Raw genomic sequence first — 20,219 nt, 5'->3', positions numbered from 1 at the left:
ATTAACAATTACACATATGAAAGGGGTGTGGCCAAGAGAGAGAGCATCCTTGAGGTGTTGGTGTTCTTTGTATATATAGTTGGGTCTTGCTCTAACTTGGACCAGGTCACAAATGTGAATAACAAGCCATTTACTATACGTCGTAGTGATAGGCAAGAACAACAACATATGTCGTTATGATGATTTGAAAACTTTGCTCACGTACGTACGTGATATTGATGTGAGACTAGATTCATTTGAAAGCTTATAAAATATATTTTTTTTTTCATCAAGTGCTCATTTGACCTCAACTCACTCTATTTGCATGAGTTATGGTCTTTCCAAATCCCTTGTCAATCAATAGACCGAATTCTGGTTTTCGATGGGCTTGGTCAGTCTTGTCTTGTTGTATCCATGCTCCATTATCATCACTCATAAACACATTTAAAATACCAATATTAGAAAGGAAACAATTATTAGTTTTATCATTATAGAAACAAACTCAGCATTTTTTATTTTAAAATTTCACGTGCACTATCATATATATGACTAAGTATTATATGTTCATCCTTCTCATGACCATAAAAGTTAGATCAAACAAATTAAAATTTAACCAAATTCAAATAAAGATTTGATGTAAAATATATGTTTAGATTAAATGTGTTTGGTGTCAAATATAACCGGTGTCTGACTAGAACTGTATCCGTCGTCTGGTTCGACGAACACAGTGACGCGCGTGCGTGAGTACCACATGTGCAAACGATGAAAGATCAGAAATGTAAGATGTGCATGCTAGCTAGGGCCGTCTATGGTGTATAGAGCGAGCATGAATTCGTTCGTGGTGACGAGAACGACAAACATATTGGTGCGTTGGCGTCTGATGGTGTCGAGAACGACGTCTAGCTGCTGCATGCTGCATGGCCATAGACTACTAGTCGTACAATTAAATTGACCTCGGTGGATCGGAGGTAAATAAATGCATCCTCGGAGCATGGCCACATGCTCATCTGATTCATCTTTGCCCTTGCGTGCATGGCGACGGTCGACGACGATTTAGAGCTGCTGCGCTGCTGCATGCCCCTCTGTCCTGCCGCAGGCATCGCGGCTTGCTACTCCTCTCTCGACTCTCGGTCGGTCAAAAAAGAGTGCCGATCTCATTCTTCAAGGAGTAAATAAATAACAAATTTCACGATGCGGAATAAGTGCCACTAGGTGAGAGCTAACATGCATGTGTTGCATTTTAGAATTAGATTGAGTGTCGTGGAAAGGATCAAGTGAAAAAAAAACTTTATAAAATGGTTTTTGAAAGTGCTAACTCTCGGTGCTAAAAGATTGTTGTTATGTTGCCGGCATCTGAGAGTTAGCATAGCTGAAAGAGATGATTTCAGATGGAGCTCAGAGAGTTGTTTTTAGTGCACAGGACTTGTCTTGTGGTGGCAAAGGAAGGAGTTGTCACCGGATACACACTGTTGTTTGCTGCATTTTTAGTGCTTGCACGCTGCCTTCCGATGTGCACCGGGCGTGTGTCTCGTGCAAGATTTGACAACGTGCAGGAAACATTATATTTTTGTGTGCACCTGCAGCTGCAGGTCTGTCCTGTGTGCACCGGGAGAGTCGATTCATGTCGTCTAGATTCATCAGTGTGGAGGAGTGGAGAGGAGAGGAGTGGAGGTCCTCTCTCTCAGTGAATACGCCATGAACTAATGCTCGACGGCTGGACGCCTGGCGCCGGCAGACACCCGTCGCAAGGGTCCAATGGATGCGGTAGGCTGAGAGCTGGTGGTTTGCATTGCAGGGATTTGCACCGTCCGGCCCCGTAGGCAGAGCTGGCTTTCTGCTGCATGTCATGTGCCTGCCAAATTAAAGGATGCATGGCAAATGTTTCTAGTGCAGTGATACAGTAGTACGGAGTGACTGGCAGATGGCGATTAATTCTCAGATCCGCTTAAATCCCCTGACAAATCATCATGAGGCCACGTTTTCACTGGCTTCTTTCCGGAGAAGGAAAAGGAATTTTTGTGAAGCCCACCACGTAACTCCTAGTAACCTGGGCCTAGAAAAGCGTATTGGGCCATCGATAAGCCTAATACCCTGTTTGGGATTTTGTGAAGCCATGGTATTGAGAAAGCGTAGCTGTAATAATACTCGTAAAGTACGATTTTTAGGTAAGCAAAGTCTAGAGTGTTTAGAGAAACGCCAGTAGGACACTTAAGCTCTTTTAAAACCAAACCAAATTTAACGCTCGAAGCTCAAAATTAAGTTATAGCATGACCACCAACTACGGGGCCCTGAAATTTGAGGGGGGGCTAAAAATTCTCCCTCATTCCTGGAGGGAGATACTACTCTGCTATTTCTACGGTCGTTCTCGTGCGTTGCTCCGGATCCGCCTCTCTCATTGCACCCTGTCCATCACGACAGGAGCAGTGACTGCCATGAATGTTTTTGGTTTTGATCCACTCGTCGATCACCTGGATCATCCACAACCACAACCCAACGCGCTTCGTCTCCATCAGTCCATCCTCACGGTGCCGCCGCTGCGCAACTGTCCATGGAGATGGCTCAATCATCATCAGCTGCCCAGCCCACAGGTAGTTGTGGTAGCCTGGTAGGCCGCAAGAAACCAAAACTGAACCCATCCACCCGCGTCACTTTCGTCTCTCCCGTCCCGTCTCCCTCCAGGCTCCAGGTCCATTCGATTTCCTTCCCAGGTTTATGTTTTCCCGGAAATACCAGTAAAAAAAAGGCCCAATCGGAACAAACAAATAAATAAATAAAAGGGAAAACTGTATAAACCCACTTGCAAATTTGGGGTGTTTTCAAATACCCACTTACAACTTTTATTATGCCAAACTCCCCCCTCCAAATTAGGTGGTCTAAATCTATAGCAGACACGCGGCTCCATCTTTGGCTCATCTAAAACTCATTAAGCTTGGCTCGCGGCTCCATCTTTGGCTCATCTAAAACTCATTAAGCTTGGCTCCCGGCGGCGCTGGCACCCACGCCCCTCGACGCCGCCACCGTGCAACATCACTGGCGCTCTTGCTAATGGCCCTCGAGGCGGGTTAACGACGATCCCAGCGCGTAGGCGGGCTGCCTGGGCGTGAGCCCCCAACGCCGCGACCCATCAGCGAGGATGATTCCTAGAGCAGGCGAAGCTCCCCGGCGCGGAGGCATGATCCCGGCGCGAAGGCTTGGTCCCTGTGCTAGCGGATGGCCGCGAGGGCGAGGGCGTGAGCTCCCTGCAATGGAGCCGCGACGCATCAGCGAGGGCACGAGGTCCCTGGAGCCACGGCCCATCGCCTCGAACTGGCTCCCTGGAGTCATATTCCTCACCTTGACCCTGTGTCGATGCATTTTCTTCTACTTTATCCTCTTTAACTCGTTCTCCCCTAACCGTTCACAATGGCGGCTGCTGGATCTGAGGACGACGACAATCTATCATCACCTACACCACAGGTATTCCCTTCGTATGGAGCTTCAGTGCTACTGCCCATTCAATTTCGGTACCATCTCGGAACAGAAAACTGAATATTGTTTCCTGCATATTTTTGGGACTACGCAGATCCTTTGTATGGAGTTTCAAGTGCATGTTGGAGTGAAATTTGATGGTAGTGTAGATGGTTATTCTGGTGGAAGGGTTGGTTACATGAGATTTATGGAGCCACAAGGGGTTGATTGGTTTATAATGCAGGAAAATCTTGTGTATCATGGCTACGAAGGAAATGCCACCTTGTACTATTTAAAACCTGGCCATACGGCACCACAAGGTCTTGTTTTGATGGATAGTGCAGAACATGTACAACAGTTGATGAAGGACCATGAGGGCCTTAAGGTGTGCAAATTGTTCATTTTGGGAACCGAAGAAGGAGATGGTGATGTATGGGAAGGTGAAGAAAGGGATGTATGGGAAGATGATGAAGAATATGTCCCATGGGAAACTGAAGAAGATGATGGAGATTTATATGTTATCAAGAATAACAGTGATTTGAAACAAATTCAAAAGGATCATACAGGACAATTGATAAATGAAATTGATAAAAGGGAGAAATATGTAGCCACATATGAGGGTATGATTATGCCTGTGCCAGACAAGAGACAATGGTTAAGCACAGACTTGCCTGATGTGGATCCTCCATTTTATCATGCCCAGCCTGGAAGACCAAAGAAGAAGCGAGTGAGAGCGCAAGGAGAACCTCGTGTTGAGTCCAGAGCCTCAAAAAGGGCTGCAGTGAAATACTCCAATTGCCCACACTTATGGTCACAATGTTAAGGGATGTGGAGTGCCACTTAGGGCTGATTGGGAGCCTAGGAAGGGAACTAAGTACACGAGGGTATGTGACTCACTATTTATTTTGCATTTTCCATGGAAAAGGTATCAACTCACATAGCTATATTTCTATATTTTAGGCCTCAATTGGTGTTCCTACTTCATCTCAACCAAACCCGTCAACATTTGAAGGTTTAAGCCAATACAATTTGGCTCCTGTTGACGCCTTTTCGGAGCGCCAAATACTCAAGAAGAACCGGCGGCGGTGCTCTCTGGTCAGGCGCGGACGGTCCGCGGTCTGGGGCCGGACGGTCCGCGACCTGGCGCAGGGGCTAGGTTTTCCTGCCTGACGGCCGGACGGTCCGCGCCCTGGGGCCCGGACGGTCCGCGCGTGCGCAGGGGCGGCGGAAGATCGCCGGCGACGCCTGGATCTCGCTCTCGGGAGGGACCCCGTCGGGGAGGAGAGATCCTAGGGGTTGTCTAGGCTCGGGCCGGCCGACCTAGACTCCTCTAATCGACGTAGAGTCGAGGAGAGGCGGAGAATTTGGGGATTGGGAGGCTAAACCTAAACTAGACTAGAACTACTCCTAGGGTAAAATGCGAATAGAAGTTGTATTGATTCGATTGTTGATGATTACAAATCGGCCGTAGACCTCTCTATTTATAGAGGAGGGGGGCTGGACCCTTTACACAACTGATTTCGAGCTAATCCCGCGATTTTAGCCAACAACCGTAGCACAAAACTCGGAACCCTAATCTGCTCTGTGCACGCGCGGACAGTCCGGCCCACAGGCGCGGACCGTCCGGACCGCGGACCGTCCGGCCTCAGGGCCAGACAGTCCGCCGGCTCATTTCTGGTTCGAACATATGCCCCCCTGCCTTTTGGTGGAGCTGGGCGAACCAAAAGCAACTAACTCGATGTGATCACATCGATTTTCTTAGGCATCTTGCCACATACTAGGATGGTACTGTTTGAGGAAACGCCCATTCAAAGCCTTAGGTAAATCCTTGCCTTGTAATGTTTGTAGTAAATAAGCGTTACCAGACATCACCTGTTTCACTTTATAAGGACCCTCCCAGCTTGGCGACCATTTCCCGAACTTTCGGTCTTTATTCCTTAGAGGTAAAATGGTCTTCCACACCAAGTCTCCTACTTGGAATGATTTTGCTTTGACCTTCTTGTTGTAGGCCCTGGCTACCATGATCTTGTCCTTTTCTATTGCTCCCAAAGCTATCATCCTCTTGTCGGTAACCTCATCAATATTATCCATCATTGAATTATAATAATCAGTAGCAGTTAGATCATTTTGTCTGGCAAACCTGACAGCATTCAAACTTATTTCCACAGGTAACACTGCTTCCTGCCCATAGACAAGCTCAAAAGGAGATACTTTAGTAGCACTATGTTTAGATATTTTATGAGCCCATAAAGCTTCAGACAAAATCTTATGCCAATGTTTAGGATTATCAGATACCTTCTTCTTTATCAAATTAATCAACGTCCTATTACTAGACTCGGCCTGTCCATTGGCCTGAGCATAATATGGAGACGAATTAAGCAGCTTAATTCTGTATAATTCAGCAAATTCACGTACCTCCTTTGACATAAAAGAAGTACCTTGATCTGTAGTCAAAGTCTGGGGAATGCCGAATCTATGAATAATATGCTCAGTTATGAACTCAATTACCTCCTTGTGCGTCATGTTCTTTAGAGCAACGACTTCAGTCCATTTGGTGAAATAGTCAGTGGCAACTAACACAAACCGATGCCCTTTTGATGATGAAGGATGAATTTCTCCAATAAAGTCTAATCCCCATCCTCTGAATGGCCAAGGCTTGATGATAGGATGTAATTCGGCTGCAGGGACCAACTGTAGGTCGCCGAATTTTTGACACACTTGGCACCCCTTGTAGTACTTGAAACAATCAGCTGTCATACTAGGCCAATAAAAACCAGACCTTCGCAACAACCACTTCATCTTTGGAGCTGATTGATGGGTACCACAAATTCCTTCATGTACTTCGGCCATAGCTAATATAGCATCATCTGGGCCCAAGCACTTAAGCAGGACATCATTAACCGTTCGGCGGTAAAGTTCATCACTCATCAAAACATACTTGAAAGCTGTTCGCCGAATGTTCTTATCTGTCCTGATATTGGGATTTTGCAAATAATTAAGTATAGGTGTCCTCCAATCACCTGCATCGGCTTCATTGTCAGCCGAATCGATTAAGAGAACCTTTCTGGCAACCTCGGACGGTCCGGCGTCATCACGCGGACGGTCCGCGACCTGGGAATTTGGCTCTGCCCTGGTTATCAGATTTTCAGTTTTGTGAAATTTCCCTCTCTTTATCCGATAACCCGATGCATCTTGTGCCAAGTTGTTAGCTCTATGATTCTCAACTCTAGAGATATGCCGAATACTGAATTCGTCAAAAGAATGGATTATGCTCCAACATTTCTCAAGATAACTATTTAGAGTACCATCAAGACATTGATATTCTTCTAACACTTGTTGGACAACCAGCTGAGAATCACCAAATACCTTCACATGTTTTACTCCCATACCATTTAAAAGCTCTAAACCGAATAGGAGGGCCTCATATTCAGCTTGATTATTAGTGCAATACGTTTTCAATCGGCTAGAGAAGTCAAAGGAGACATTACTTGATGAAACAAGCACAATGCCAATTCCTTGCCCTTTATTGCAAACCGATCCATCAAAATATAAAGTCCAAGGAGTAATAGTGAGGTATGATATGTCTAGTTCATGAATATCATTAACCCGATGTTCTACAATAAAGTCCGCTACGACTTGGCCTTTCATAGATTTCAAGGGTTCATAAGCCAAGTCATATTCTATGAGTGCATAAGCCCACTTACCAATTCTACCACTCATAATTGGGTTATGCAACATGTACTTGATTACATCGGCTTGACCAGAAACAGTGCAATGACTAGACAGTAAATAACATCTACATTTGGTGCATGCATAAAACAAGCATAAGCATAACTTTTCAATAAAAGTGTACCTTGTTTCAGCATCCACCAACCTTCGGCTTAGATATGTCACCACATGCTCCTTCCCCTCAGTTTCTTGTGTCAGAACAGCCTCAATAACCTTGTCTTCAGCTGCAATGTATAATCTGAATGGTGCTCCTACTTGTGGTGCTTTTAACACGGGAGCCGAAGACAAGTATTTTTTAATGAGATCAAATGCTTCCTGCTGCTCTGCCCCCCAAGTGAATTCAGCATCATTCTTAAGCCGAAGGATAGGGGTGAAGGCATCAATTTTCCCGGCTAAGTTAGAAATAAACCTTCGTAAATAATTCACCTTGCCGAGAAACCTCTGCACTTCGACCTTACACGTCGGAGGCCCCACATTCCGAATAGACTTGATTCGGTCAGGGTCTATTTCTATACCATGTTCATGGATGACAAATCCTAAAAACTTACCAGCCGACACTCCAAAAGCACATTTACGTGGGTTCATTTTTAAACCATACCGACGCATTTTATCAAAGGCTTTGCGCAAATCAGCTATATGAGAACTAACCTCAGCCGATTTGACTATAATATCATCAATGTAGACTTCCACAGTGTTTCCTAACAACTCATGGAAGATCAGATTCATAGCCCTCTGATAAGTAGCACCAGCATTTTTAAGACCGAATGTCATGACAACCCATTCAAATAAACCAATGAAGCCTGGACATATAAAGGCCGTTTTAGACGCATCTTCTTCGGCCATGAAAATCTGATTATATCCGGCATTACCATCAAGGAAGCTAATAATTCTATTCCCTGATGCATTATTGATTAATGTGTCGGCTATGGGCATGGGATATTCATCTTTAGGAGTTGCTTTATTTAAATTACGAAAATCAATGCATACTCTAAGCTTACCTGACTCCTTCTTCTCCACTGGCACAATATTGGAGACCCACTCTGCGTATCTGCAAGGTCTAATAAAATTAGCTTCTAGCAGCCGGTGGATTTCGTCCTTGATTCGTGGGAGAAGATCTGGACGAAATGTTCTAGCTTTCTGCTTGAAAGGTCTGAAACCAGGCTTAATATGCAGCCGATGTTCGACAATTTCTCGGCTTAGTCCAGGCATTTCAGTGTAATTCCAAGCAAAACAATCTGAATATTCCTTCAATAGACCGATCATCTCATTTCTATAATCGGTCTCCAGGGTCTTGTTTACAAAAGTCGGCCTTGGAGTTTTACCATCTCCTATGTCAATCTCCTTCAAAGGATCGGCCGATGTAAACCCCTGTCCTAGTTTATCAAGATCTCTGAATTCCTCTATCATATCCCCCACAGAGGAATCAGATGATCTTTGTGTGATGGCGGACTTTCCGGTCTCAGGGACCAGATCATCCGTAATACTGTCTTTTCGCTGTGGAAGAGGTTCGGTCTTAAAGCCCGAACTCTTTTGTGAAAGACCAGACCATCCGGCCTTGGCGGCCGAACTGTCCGTGACCAAAGACTCATGAACTTTGTGTATATTCATCATTTAACTTTATTTAGGATTTAGCCGATTCTCCATCGGCTCTAGCATTACAGGAATGAAACCTTTCTTATCTATACTTATGAATTGATAATCAGAAAAGTCTACTCCTGTGAGACATGTAGCAGTCTCATAAGTCCAGAGTACAGGGGCATCGGCCACAGCGATGCAGGCCGATACATCAGCATGTACTTGTTCTATGTCATCGCCTACCCATTGTATCAGCATTTGATGTAATGTAGAAGGTATACATTGATTGGCGTGAATCCAATCTCTGCCTAGGATTAAACTGTAATTTCCTTCTACATCAGCGACGAAGAATGCAGCAGCAAGGGTCTTAGTCCCGATGGTTAATTCAACGGACGTGACTCCCCTGGCTTTGATCGAACTATCAGTTCCAACACCGCTGAGGGTCATGTTGGTCTTGACAAGTTCGTCATCTTGTTTACCTAATTTTCTGTATAATGAATAAGGCATTAGATTTACAGCCGCCCCTCCATCTACCAACATCTTAGCAATCGGTATCCCATCAATGTGGCCGCGTACGAAGAGCGGCTTTAAATGATTTACCGATTCTTTTGGTTTAGTAAAGGCGGCTTCTTTAGGACCAAAATCAAATTGGGCAACAACAGGTTCATCGTCGCCGATAATAGTACAATCGGCAGAAAATGTAATAATATTTACATCCATACCTGGGTGTTCTGGAGAAGCCTCGTAGTCGACCAGGTCTTCTCCCAGCAGGTCGTCCTCTTCCATTGATGTTGTCGTGTCGTTGGAGGCTTCCTGGTGAACGGCGGACGGTCCGCGTGCGGTGGCCGGACGGTCCGCGTCTGGTGCAGGTTGTCCAGAGACTTCCTGGTGAACGGCGGACGGTCCGTGCGCGAAGGCCGAACGGTCCGCGCCTGGTGCAGGTTGACTTTCTATTTCTGTGGCCGTTTGTTTTTTCTCAACGGCCTTCGGTCTCCATTTCTTTTGGGGTGGCGGGTATAATGGATGTGTGTCATTAAATGTCTTTTCCGCCTCCTTCTCCTGGCTCTCCTTTGCTCTTAGGCGTTGTAATTTTCTCTTTTGGGATCGTGTCAATCCTGCTGGGCACCATCGAGGCATGGAGTATTTTGGATCGGCTGTTTTGATGGTAGCCGTATCCTTTTCGGTTGTGTTGGCCGATTCGCCGAAAATCATCGGTCCTTTATTGTCTCCCTGTATGACAACATCTGCGGTGCCTATTTTGATGATGTCCTTTTTTGTTGTTCTTTGAGTTGCTACATTCATATGCCCCCTACCGGATTGGTCGGCCTAGGAGGCCGAGTAGTCCGGCAATCTTGTTGGGCCTGTGCCTGGTGACCTGATTCAGCAGCGCTCAATCGGTCTTGCACTGGCGGCGCCAACCTATCAAAAACGGACGTTTGGGGTGCCCCCCAGGCGGGGTACTGTGGCATCCCAAATGGATATGGTGGCATGCCCCACATTTGATTTGGGACATATGGTGGAGGTAAGTATGTGTATGGATATGGCATAGATGGATAAGGAGGTGGAGGGGTCCATGTCGGCATGTTAGGTCTCAATTGTACAATAGGACCTTTCATTTCTTCCGATTGGTGAGGTGGTCCAATCGGCCTGACCTGACGTTGCTCATGAATGGGTGAGCGGGGTCGCTTCGGTGGCCGATCACTGGGGCCGGCCTTCTTTTTCACATATTTAGACAACAATTGATCGAAAGTTGAGCCAGGCTTGATCAGCCGACCAGCTGCTTTAAATGTATTTGTTTTCCACGTACCTATCTCTGGTCGTCGTGGTTTGAAGGTACGTGGTCGCTGCGAGTCCTGAGTACGGCCGGACCGTCCGCCGGAGCTCTCCGGACCGTCCGGTGGGGTCCCGGACCGTCCGCGCCTACGTGTCGGACCGTCCGGGATACGCAGCACGGGTTCCTGCATCTGTCTCCCCGTCTGCGCTTGCCCCCCAGTGCTGGAGGCTATGATGATCACCTTTAGGGTCTCCCCTCCATCGGGAGTCTTCTCGGCTACCACTTTTCTGCCAGAAACTTTATGATCCTCATCGGCCTTTTTAGAATTGCCGATGATTGCCTCTTTGCCTTTGCTTTTATCGGCCGTGTTTGGCCGAACCAGGACTTTCTTGCCCTCAAAGTCGATCACGTTCATTGGAAAGGGCTCTGTATCCACCTGCATTTCCTGAAATTTCAATCGTCCCTCATTAATGGCCGATTGAATCTGTCGTCGGAATACATTACAATCATTAATGGCATGAGAAAATGAGTTATGCCACTTGCAGTATGCACGACGTTTTAGCTCGTCGGCGGATGGAACAGTGTGATTTATTTTAATATTGCCATTTTTGAGTAATTCGTCAAATATTTTATCACACTTACCAACATTAAACGTAAACTTAACCTCCTCTTGCCGTTTCTTTTGAACCGGCTGCAAGGAGGAACAAGCCGAAGATTTGGCCTGTTTTGGCCAAACCATTTCAGCAGCATATACTCCGGCTGATTCGTCATCTGAGCTACTTTGGTCGCATTCTACTATATGTACGTTGTGACGCATTGTTTTAGCAGTTTCTTTGCTCCGGCTTTCGCAAGCCAAAGCCCTCTGGTGTAACTGTGCTAGTGTAAAAAATTGGATGCCTTCTAATCTCTCTTTTAAATAATATCGTAGACCATTAAAGGCTAATCCTACTAGCTGTTTTTCTGCTAAATGAATTTGAAAGCATCGGTTTCTTGTATCGCGGAATCTCCGGATGTAATCATTAACCGATTCGTCTTTTGTCTGTCGCAATGACACTAAATCTACCAAATCCAATTCATAATCACCGGAGAAAAAATGATCATGAAATTTTTTTTTCTAGATCCCCCCATGATGAAATGGAATTAGGAGGTAAAGTGGCATACCATGCAAACGCGGTTCCTGTTAGCGATAATGAAAATAAACGTACGCGGAATGCCTCTGTGTCGGCCAATTCTCCCAATTGTGCTAAGAACTGGCCTATATGTTCACGTGTATTTTTTCCTTGATCACCCGAAAATTTTGCGAATTCGGGTATCCTGGTTCCCTGTGGGTATGGGTGGTGATCAAATCGGCTGTCATAAGGTTTCTGATATGATTGCCCCCCAGGGACCATGCTTACTCCGAGCTTATCTCGGAACGCCCCGGCTATTTCTTCCCTTACTATATCAATGGCAGCCGGTGCGAGACCACCGGCTCTCTGGTCAAACATAGGTGGGGTTGGCTGGACATTAGCATGTTGTCTTTCCCCCCATTGGTTTGAGTTACGTGGTGCATTTTCATTTGCCCTATATGGGTCATAGGTTTGATCGTTCCTTTCCGACCTTCTAGGTGGGGCCGGAAAGCTTTCCTGGGCTTTGGATCCTGAATTAATGGGCTGGTGTATCGCATAGTGTGATGGGAAGTGTTGCTGGGACGGGCGAGGATTCATGTAATAATCCTCCTCAAAAGACCCATGCGCGGACTGTCCGGATACGTACCCGGACCGTCCGTGGTTATATGCGGACCGTCCGTCGTTGTATGCGGACCGTCCGACTGGGTAGTTTGGGCTCTGTGCCGTGTGTGGTGGCTCGGGCGCATATCTAGGTAACTCATTAAAAATAGGCCCGACCGTTGCTGGCCCGGATGGTCCGCGCTCACGTGCGGACGGTCCGGGCATGTGCAGATCGGCTGGTTTGCTGCCGATTTGCGGTTGCTTAGGGTATGTGTCCATCGGCATCCCATAAAGGGGTTGTGACTGGTCGTGACAACCTGTAGCCGATGTGTTACACGCGTTATCTCCTAACTCAACCTCGTGCGAAGGAAAATTTGCGGTACTAGATTTATCAAATGCACGTACTAGTCTCTTAAGATCGCTTTGCATACCCCCTATGATGTTCTGCATTTGTTCACGCTGATCTTCTACATAATTTCTAAGAGATTGCAGATCGTTGGTATTACTTACATTGGGGATATCTGGCGTGGGTTGGAGCGAAGCTGGATCCGTCGCCCGATGTCAGACGACCTTGTTGTTCCTGTCCACTTTGAAGTTGGCCAAGAACTTTGCTTTCGCCTCCTGGATCATCCGCTCCTTGTGCTCCTCAAACTGGAGCTGCTCGTCAGCCGGCAAGGTATGCCAAGTCGGTTCTATGATGTTGCTTGGAGAAATATCAGAGCTATCCCTTGAACCGGCCATTGAGGGCCGATTTGATAAGCTTAGTGATAGTCGCCTAGAGGGGGGGGGGTGAATAGGGCGAAACTGAAATTTACAAAAATAATCACAACTACAAGCCGGGGTTAGCGTTAGTGATAATAAATGAGTCCGCAAGAGAGGGCGCAAAACAAATCGCAAGCAAATAAGGAGAGTGACACGTGGATTTGTTTTACCGAGGTTCGGTTCTTGCAAACCTACTCCCCGTTGAGGAGGCCACAAAGGCCGGGTCTCTTTCAACCCTTCCCTCTCTCAAACGGTCCCTCTGACCGAGTGAGCTTTCCTTCTTCTCAATCAACCGGGAACAAAACTTCCCCGCAAGGGCCACCACACAATCGGTGCCTCTTGCCTCGGTTACAATTGAGTGTTGATCACAAGAGCAAAAGAGAAAGAAAAGAATGCGATCCAAGCGCAAGAGCTCAAAAGAACACGGCAAATCACTCTCTCTAGTCACTAGGGTTTTGTGTGGAATTGGAGAGGATTTGATCTCTTTGAATGTGTCTAGAATTGAATGCCTAGCTCTTGTAAGTGGTTGAGAAGTGGGAAAACTTGGATGGCTATGAATGTGGGGTGGTTGGGGTATTTATAGCCCCAACCACCAAACTTGACCGTTGGCTGGAGGCTTCTGTTCGATGGCGCACCGGACAGTCCGGTGCACACCGGACAGTCCGGTGCCCCCTGCCACGTCATCGTTGCCGTTGGATTCTAGCCGTTGGAGCTTCTGACTTGTGGGCCCGCCTGGGTGTCCGGTGCACACCGGACATGCACTGTTTGATGTCCGGTGCACCGGTATGGGCAGCCCTGACGTCTGCGCGCGCTGCGCGCGCATTTAATGCACGGCAGGGAGCCGTTGGCGCCGCAGGGAGCCGTTGCTCCGCTGGCACACCGGACAGTCCGGTGCACACCGGACAGTCCGGTGAATTATAGCGGAGCGGCTGCCGCGCGAACCCGAGGCTGGCGAGTTCAGGAGGCCGAGCTTCCTTGGAGCACCGGACATGTCCGGTGCACACCGGACAGTCCGGTGAATTATAGCGCGCCGGCTTCCGAGAATTCCCGAGAGCGAAGAGTTGGAGTCTGAGTCCCCTGGTGCACCGGACAGGTACTGTTCACTGTCCGGTGGCACACCGGACAGTCCGGTGCGCCAGACCAGGGGTGCCCTCGGTTGCCCCTTTGCTCCTTTATTGAATCCAAACTTGGTCTTTTTATTGGCTGAGTGTGAACCTTTTACACCTGTATAATCTATACACTTGGGCAAACTAGTTAGTCCAAAGATTTGTGTTGGGCAATTCAACCACCAAAATTATATAGGAACTAGGTGTAAGCCTAATTCCCTTTCAATCTCCCCCTTTTTGGTGATTGATGCCAACACAAACCAAAGCAAATATAGAAGTGCATAATTGAACTAGTTTGCATAATGTAAGTGTAAAGGTTGCTTGGAATTGAGCCAATAAAACTACTTACAAGATATGCATGGAATGTTTCTTTCTTATTTAACATTTTGGACCACGTTTGCACCACTTGTTTTGTTTTTGCAAAACCTTTTGTAAATCCTTTTCATAGATCTTTTGCAAATAGTCAAAGGTAAATAAATAAGAGTTTGCAAAAGCATTTTCAAGATTTGAAATTTCCTCCCCCTGTCTCAAATGCTTTTCCTTTGACTAAACAAAACTCCCCCTAAAAGAGATCCACCTCTTAGTGTTCAAGAGGGTTTTGATATACCATTTTTGAAATACTACTTTCTCCCCCTTTTGAACACAATAGAATACCAAATGATAAAGACTTTTGGAAAGCACTAAGTTTTTGAATTTGGTGGTGGTGGTGCGGTCCTTTTGCTTTGGGCTCATTTCTCCCCCTTTTTGGCATGAATCGCCAAAAACGGAATCATTAGAGCCCTCAGAGTAATTTCTTCCCCTTTGGTCAAAAAGTAAATGAGTTAAGATTATACCAAAGACGAAATCCGGTCCTTTTGCTTTTGAGCTTTTAATCTCTCCCCCAAGGATGAAGTCCTTTTCCTTGATGCTCATTTCTCCTTTAAAGAAGAGAGAGTTGCTCGGAGTGGTGGCGAAGTATGAGTTACGGAGTGGAAGCCTTTGTCTTCGCCGAAGACTCCAATTCCCTTTCAATATACCTATGACTTGGTTTGAAATAAACTTGAAAACACATTAGTCATAGCATATAAAAGAGATATGATCAAAGGTATTCAAATGAGTTATGTGTGCAAGCTTAGCAAAAGAAATTTCTAGAATCAAGAATATTGAGCTCATGCCTAAGTCTGGTAAAAGATTGTTCATCAAGTGGCTTGGTAAAGATATCGGCTAATTGATCTTTAGTATTAATGTAAGAAATCTCGATATCCCCCTTTTGTTGGTGATCCCTAAGAAAATGATATCGAATGGCTATGTGCTTAGTGCGGCTATGCTCGACGGGATTGTCGGCCATTTTAATTGCACTCTCATTATCACATAGCAAAGGGACTTTGGTTAATTTGTAACCGTAGTCCCGCAGGGTTTGCCTCATCCAAAGCAATTGCGCGCAACAATGTCCTGCGGCAATGTACTCGGCTTCGGCGGTGGAAAGAGCGACCGAATTTTGCTTCTTTGAAGCCCAAGACACCAAGGATCTTCCTAAGAACTGGCAAGTCCCCGATGTGCTCTTCCTATTAATTTTACACCCCGCCCAATCGGCATCCGAATAACCAATCAAATCCAACGTGGATCCCCGAGGGTACCAAAGCCCAAACTTAGGTGTATAAGCCAAATATCTCAAGATTCGTTTTACGGCCGTAAGGTGGGATTCCTTAGGGTCGGATTGAAATCTTGCACACATGCAAACGGAAAGCATAATGTCCGGTCGAGATGCACATAAATAAAGCAATGAACCAATCATCGACCGGTATACCTTTTGATCCACGGACTTACCTCCCGTGTCGAGGTCGAGATGCCCATTAGTTCCCATGGGTGTCTTGATGGGTTTGGCATCCTTCATCCCAAACTTAGCAAGAATGTCTTGAGTGTACTTTGTTTGGCTAATGAAGGTGCCCTCTTGGAGTTGCTTGACTTGGAATCCTAGAAAATACTTCAACTCCCCCATCATCGACATCTCGAATTTCTGTGTCATGATCCTACTAAACTCTTCACATGTAGACTCGTTAGTAGACCCAAATATAATATCATCAACATAAATTTGGCATACAAACAAGTCATTTTCAAGAGTTTTAGTAAAGAGCGTAGGATCGGCCTTGCCAACTTTGAAGCCATTAGTAATAAGGAAATCTCTTAGGCATTCATACCATGCTCTTGGGGCTTGCTTGAGCCCATAAAGCGCCTTAGAGAGCCTATAGACATGATTAGGGTACTCACTGTCTTCAAAGCCGGGAGGTTGCTCAACATAGACCTCTTCCTTGATTGGTCCATTGAGGAAGGCACTCTTCACGTCCATTTGATAAAGCTTGAAGCCATGGTAAGTAGCATAGGCTAATAATATGCGAATTGACTCAAGCCTAGCTACGGGTGCATAGGTTTCACCAAAATCCAAACCTTCGACTTGTGAATACCCTTTGGCCACGAGTCGAGCTTTGTTCCTTGTCACCACACCATGCTCATCTTGCTTGTTGCGGAAGACCCATTTGGTTCCTACAACATTTTGGTTAGGACGTGGAACTAAATGCCATACCTCGTTCCTCGTGAAATTGTTGAGCTCCTCTTGCATTGCCACCACCCAATCCGAATCTTGGAGAGCTTCCTCTACCCTGTGAGGCTCAATAGAGGAAACAAAAGAGTAATGTTCACAGAAATGAGCAACCCGAGATCGAGTAGTTACCCCCTTATGAATGTCGCCGAGGATGGTGTCGACGGGGTGATCTCGTTGGATTGCTTGGTGGACTCTTGGGTGTGGCGGTCTTGGTTCTTCCTCACCCTCCTTTTCTTGGTCAATTGCATCTCCCCCTTGATCATTGCCATTATCTTGAGGTGGCTCATCTTCTTGATTTTGTCCTTCATCAACTTGAGCTTCATCCTCATTTTGAGTTGGTGGAGATGCTTGCGTGGAGGAGGATGGTTGATCTTGTGCATGTGGAGGCTCTTCGGATTCCTTAGGACACACATCCCCAATGGACATGTTCCTTAGCGTTATGCATGGAGCCTGTTCTTCACCTATCTCATCAAGATCAACTTGCTCTACTTGAGAGCCGTTAGTTTCGTCAAACACAACGTCACATGAGACTTCAACTAGTCCAGTGGACTTGTTAAAAACTCTATATGCCCTTGTGTTTGAGTCATATCCTAGTAAAAAGCCTTCTACAGTTTTAGGTGCAAATTTAGATTTTCTACCTCTTTTAACAAGAATAAAGCATTTGCTACCAAAAACTCTAAAGTATGAAATGTTGGGCTTTTTACCGGTTAGGAGTTCGTAGGATGTCTTCTTGAGGATTCGGTGAAGATATAACCGGTTGATGGCGTAGCAGGCGGTGTTGACCGCTTCGGCCCAAAACCGGTCCGGTGTCTTGTACTCATCAAGCATGGTTCTTGCCATGTCCAATAGAGTTCGATTCTTCCTCTCTACTACACCATTTTGTTGAGGTGTGTAGGGAGAAGAGAACTCATGCTTGATGCCCTCCTCCTCAAGGAAGCCTTCAATTTGAGAGTTCTTGAACTCCGTTCCGTTGTCGCTTCTTATTTTCTTGATCCTTAAGCCAAACTCATTTTGAGCCCGTCTTAAGAATCCTTTTAAGGTGTCTTGGGTTTGAGATTTTTCCTGTAAAAAGAATACCCAAGTGAAGCGAGAATAATCATCCACAATAACTAGACAGTACTTACTCCCGCCGATGCTTATGTAAGCGATCGGGCCGAATAGATCCATGTGTAGGAGCTCCAGTGGCCTGTCAGTCGTCATTATGTTCTTGTGTGGATGATGAGTGCCAACTTGCTTCCCTGCTTGGCATGCGCTACAAATCCTGTCTTTCTCAAAATGAACATTGGTTAGTCCTAAAATGTGCTCTCCCTTTAGAAGCTTATGAAGATTCTTCATCCCAACATGGGCTAGTCGGCGGTGCCAGAGCCAACCCATGTTAGTCTTAGCAATTAAACATGTGTCGAGCTCAGCTCTATCAAAATCTACTAAGTATAGCTGACCCTCTAACACACCCTTAAATGCTATTGAATCATCACTTCTTCTAAAGACAGTGACACCTATATCAGTAAAAAGACAGTTGTAGCCCATTTGACATAATTGGGAAACAGAAAGCAAGTTGTAATCTAATGAATCAACAAGAAAAACATTGGAAATGGAATGGTCAGGTGAAATAGCAATTTTACCCAAACCTTTGACCAAACCTTGGTTTCCATCCCCGAATGTAATCGCTCGTTGGGGATCTTTGTTTTTCTCATAGGAGGAGAACATCCTTTTCTCCCCTGTCATATGGTTTGTGCACCCGCTGTCGAGTATCCAACTTGAGCCCCCGGATGCATAAACCTACAAAACAAGTTTAGTTCTTTGTTTTAGGTACCCAAACGGTTTTGGGTCCTTTAGCATTAGATACAAGAACTTTGGGTACCCAAACACAAGTCTTGGAGCCCTTGTGTTTGCCCCCAACAATTTTGGCAACTACCTTGCCAGATTTGCTAGTCAACACATAAGATGCATCAAAAGTTTTAAATGAAATGGCATGATCATTTGATGCATTAATAGTTTTCTTTCTAGGCAACTTGGCATGTGTTGGTTGCCTAGATCTAGATGTCTCACCCTTATACATAAAAGCATAATTAGGGCCAGAGTGAGACTTCCTAGAATGAATTTTCTTAATCTTATTCTCAGGATACCCGGCAGGGTACAAAATGTAACCCTCGTTATCCTGAGGCATGGGAGCCTTGCCCTTAACAAAGTTAGACAAGTTCTTAGGAGGGGCATTAATTTTGACATTGTCTCCCCTTTGAAAGCCAATGCCGTCCTTAATGCCCGGGCGTCTCCCATTATAGAGCATGCTTCTAGCCAATTTAAATTTTTCATTTTCTAAGTCATGCTCTCTAATTTTAGCATTAAGTTGTGCTATGTGATCATTTTGTTTTTTAATTAAGGCAAGGTGATCATGGATAGCATCAACATTAATATCTCTACATCTAGTGCAAATGGACACATGCTCAATAGTAGATGTAGAGGGTTTGCAAGACTTTAATTCAATAACCTTAGCATGCAACAAATCATTCTTAGTTCTAAGGTCAGAAATAGTAGTATTGCAAACATCAAAATCCTTAGCCTTAGCAATTAATTTCTCATTCTCATTTCTAAGGCTAGCGATGCAAGCATTCAATTCATCAATCCTAGCAAGCAAATCAACATCATCATTTCTAGGATCAATGCAAACATGAGAATCAACCTTAGCCAACAAATTAGCATTTTCATTTCTAAGGTTGTCTAAAATCTCATGGCAAGTGCTTAGCTCACTAGATAATTTTTCACATTTTTCTCTTTCTAGAGCATAAGCATTTTTAACCTTAACATGTTTCTTGTTTTCCTTGATTAGGAAATCCTCTTGGGAGTCCAAGAGATCATCCTTTTCATGGATAGCACTAATTAGCTCATTTAATTTTTCCTTTTGTTCCATGTTAAGGTTGGCAAAAAGAATACGCAAGTTATCCTCCTCATTTTTATCATCCTCATCACTAGATGTTTCATATTTAGTGGAGGATTTTGATTTTACCTTCTTTTTGCCGTCCTTGGCCATAAGGCACTTGTGGCCGACGTTGGGGAAGAGGAGGCCTTTGGTGACGGCGATGTTGGCGGCGTCCTCGTCGTCGGAGGAGTCGCTTGAGCTTTCGTCGGAGTCCCACTCCCGACAAACATGGGCATCGCCGCCCTTCTTCTTGTAGTACTTCTTCTTCTCCTTCCTCTTGCCCTTCTTGTCGTTGTCCCTGTCACTGTCACTTGATAATGGACATTTAGCAATAAAGTGACCGGGCTTACCACACTTGTAGCAAACCTTCTTGGAACGGGATTTGTAGTCCTTCCCCTTCCGTTGCTTGAGGATTTGCCGGAAGCTTTTGATGATTAGGGCCATCTCCTCGTTGTCGAGCTTGGAGGCGTCAATTGGTTGTCTACTTGGTGTAGACTCCTCCTCCGTTGCCTTGAAGGCCACGGGTTGCGCCTCGGATGTGGAAGGCTCATCAAGCTCGTTGATCTTCTTGGAGCCCTTAATCATGCATTCAAAACTAACAAAATTCCCGATGACTTCCTCGGGGGTCATTTGTGTATATCTA

Source organism: Zea mays, chromosome 8, assembly GCF_902167145.1.
Source record: "Zea mays cultivar B73 chromosome 8, Zm-B73-REFERENCE-NAM-5.0, whole genome shotgun sequence".
NCBI classification, from domain to species: Eukaryota; Viridiplantae; Streptophyta; class Magnoliopsida; order Poales; family Poaceae; genus Zea; species Zea mays.
This window is presented reverse-complemented; position numbering follows the sequence as displayed.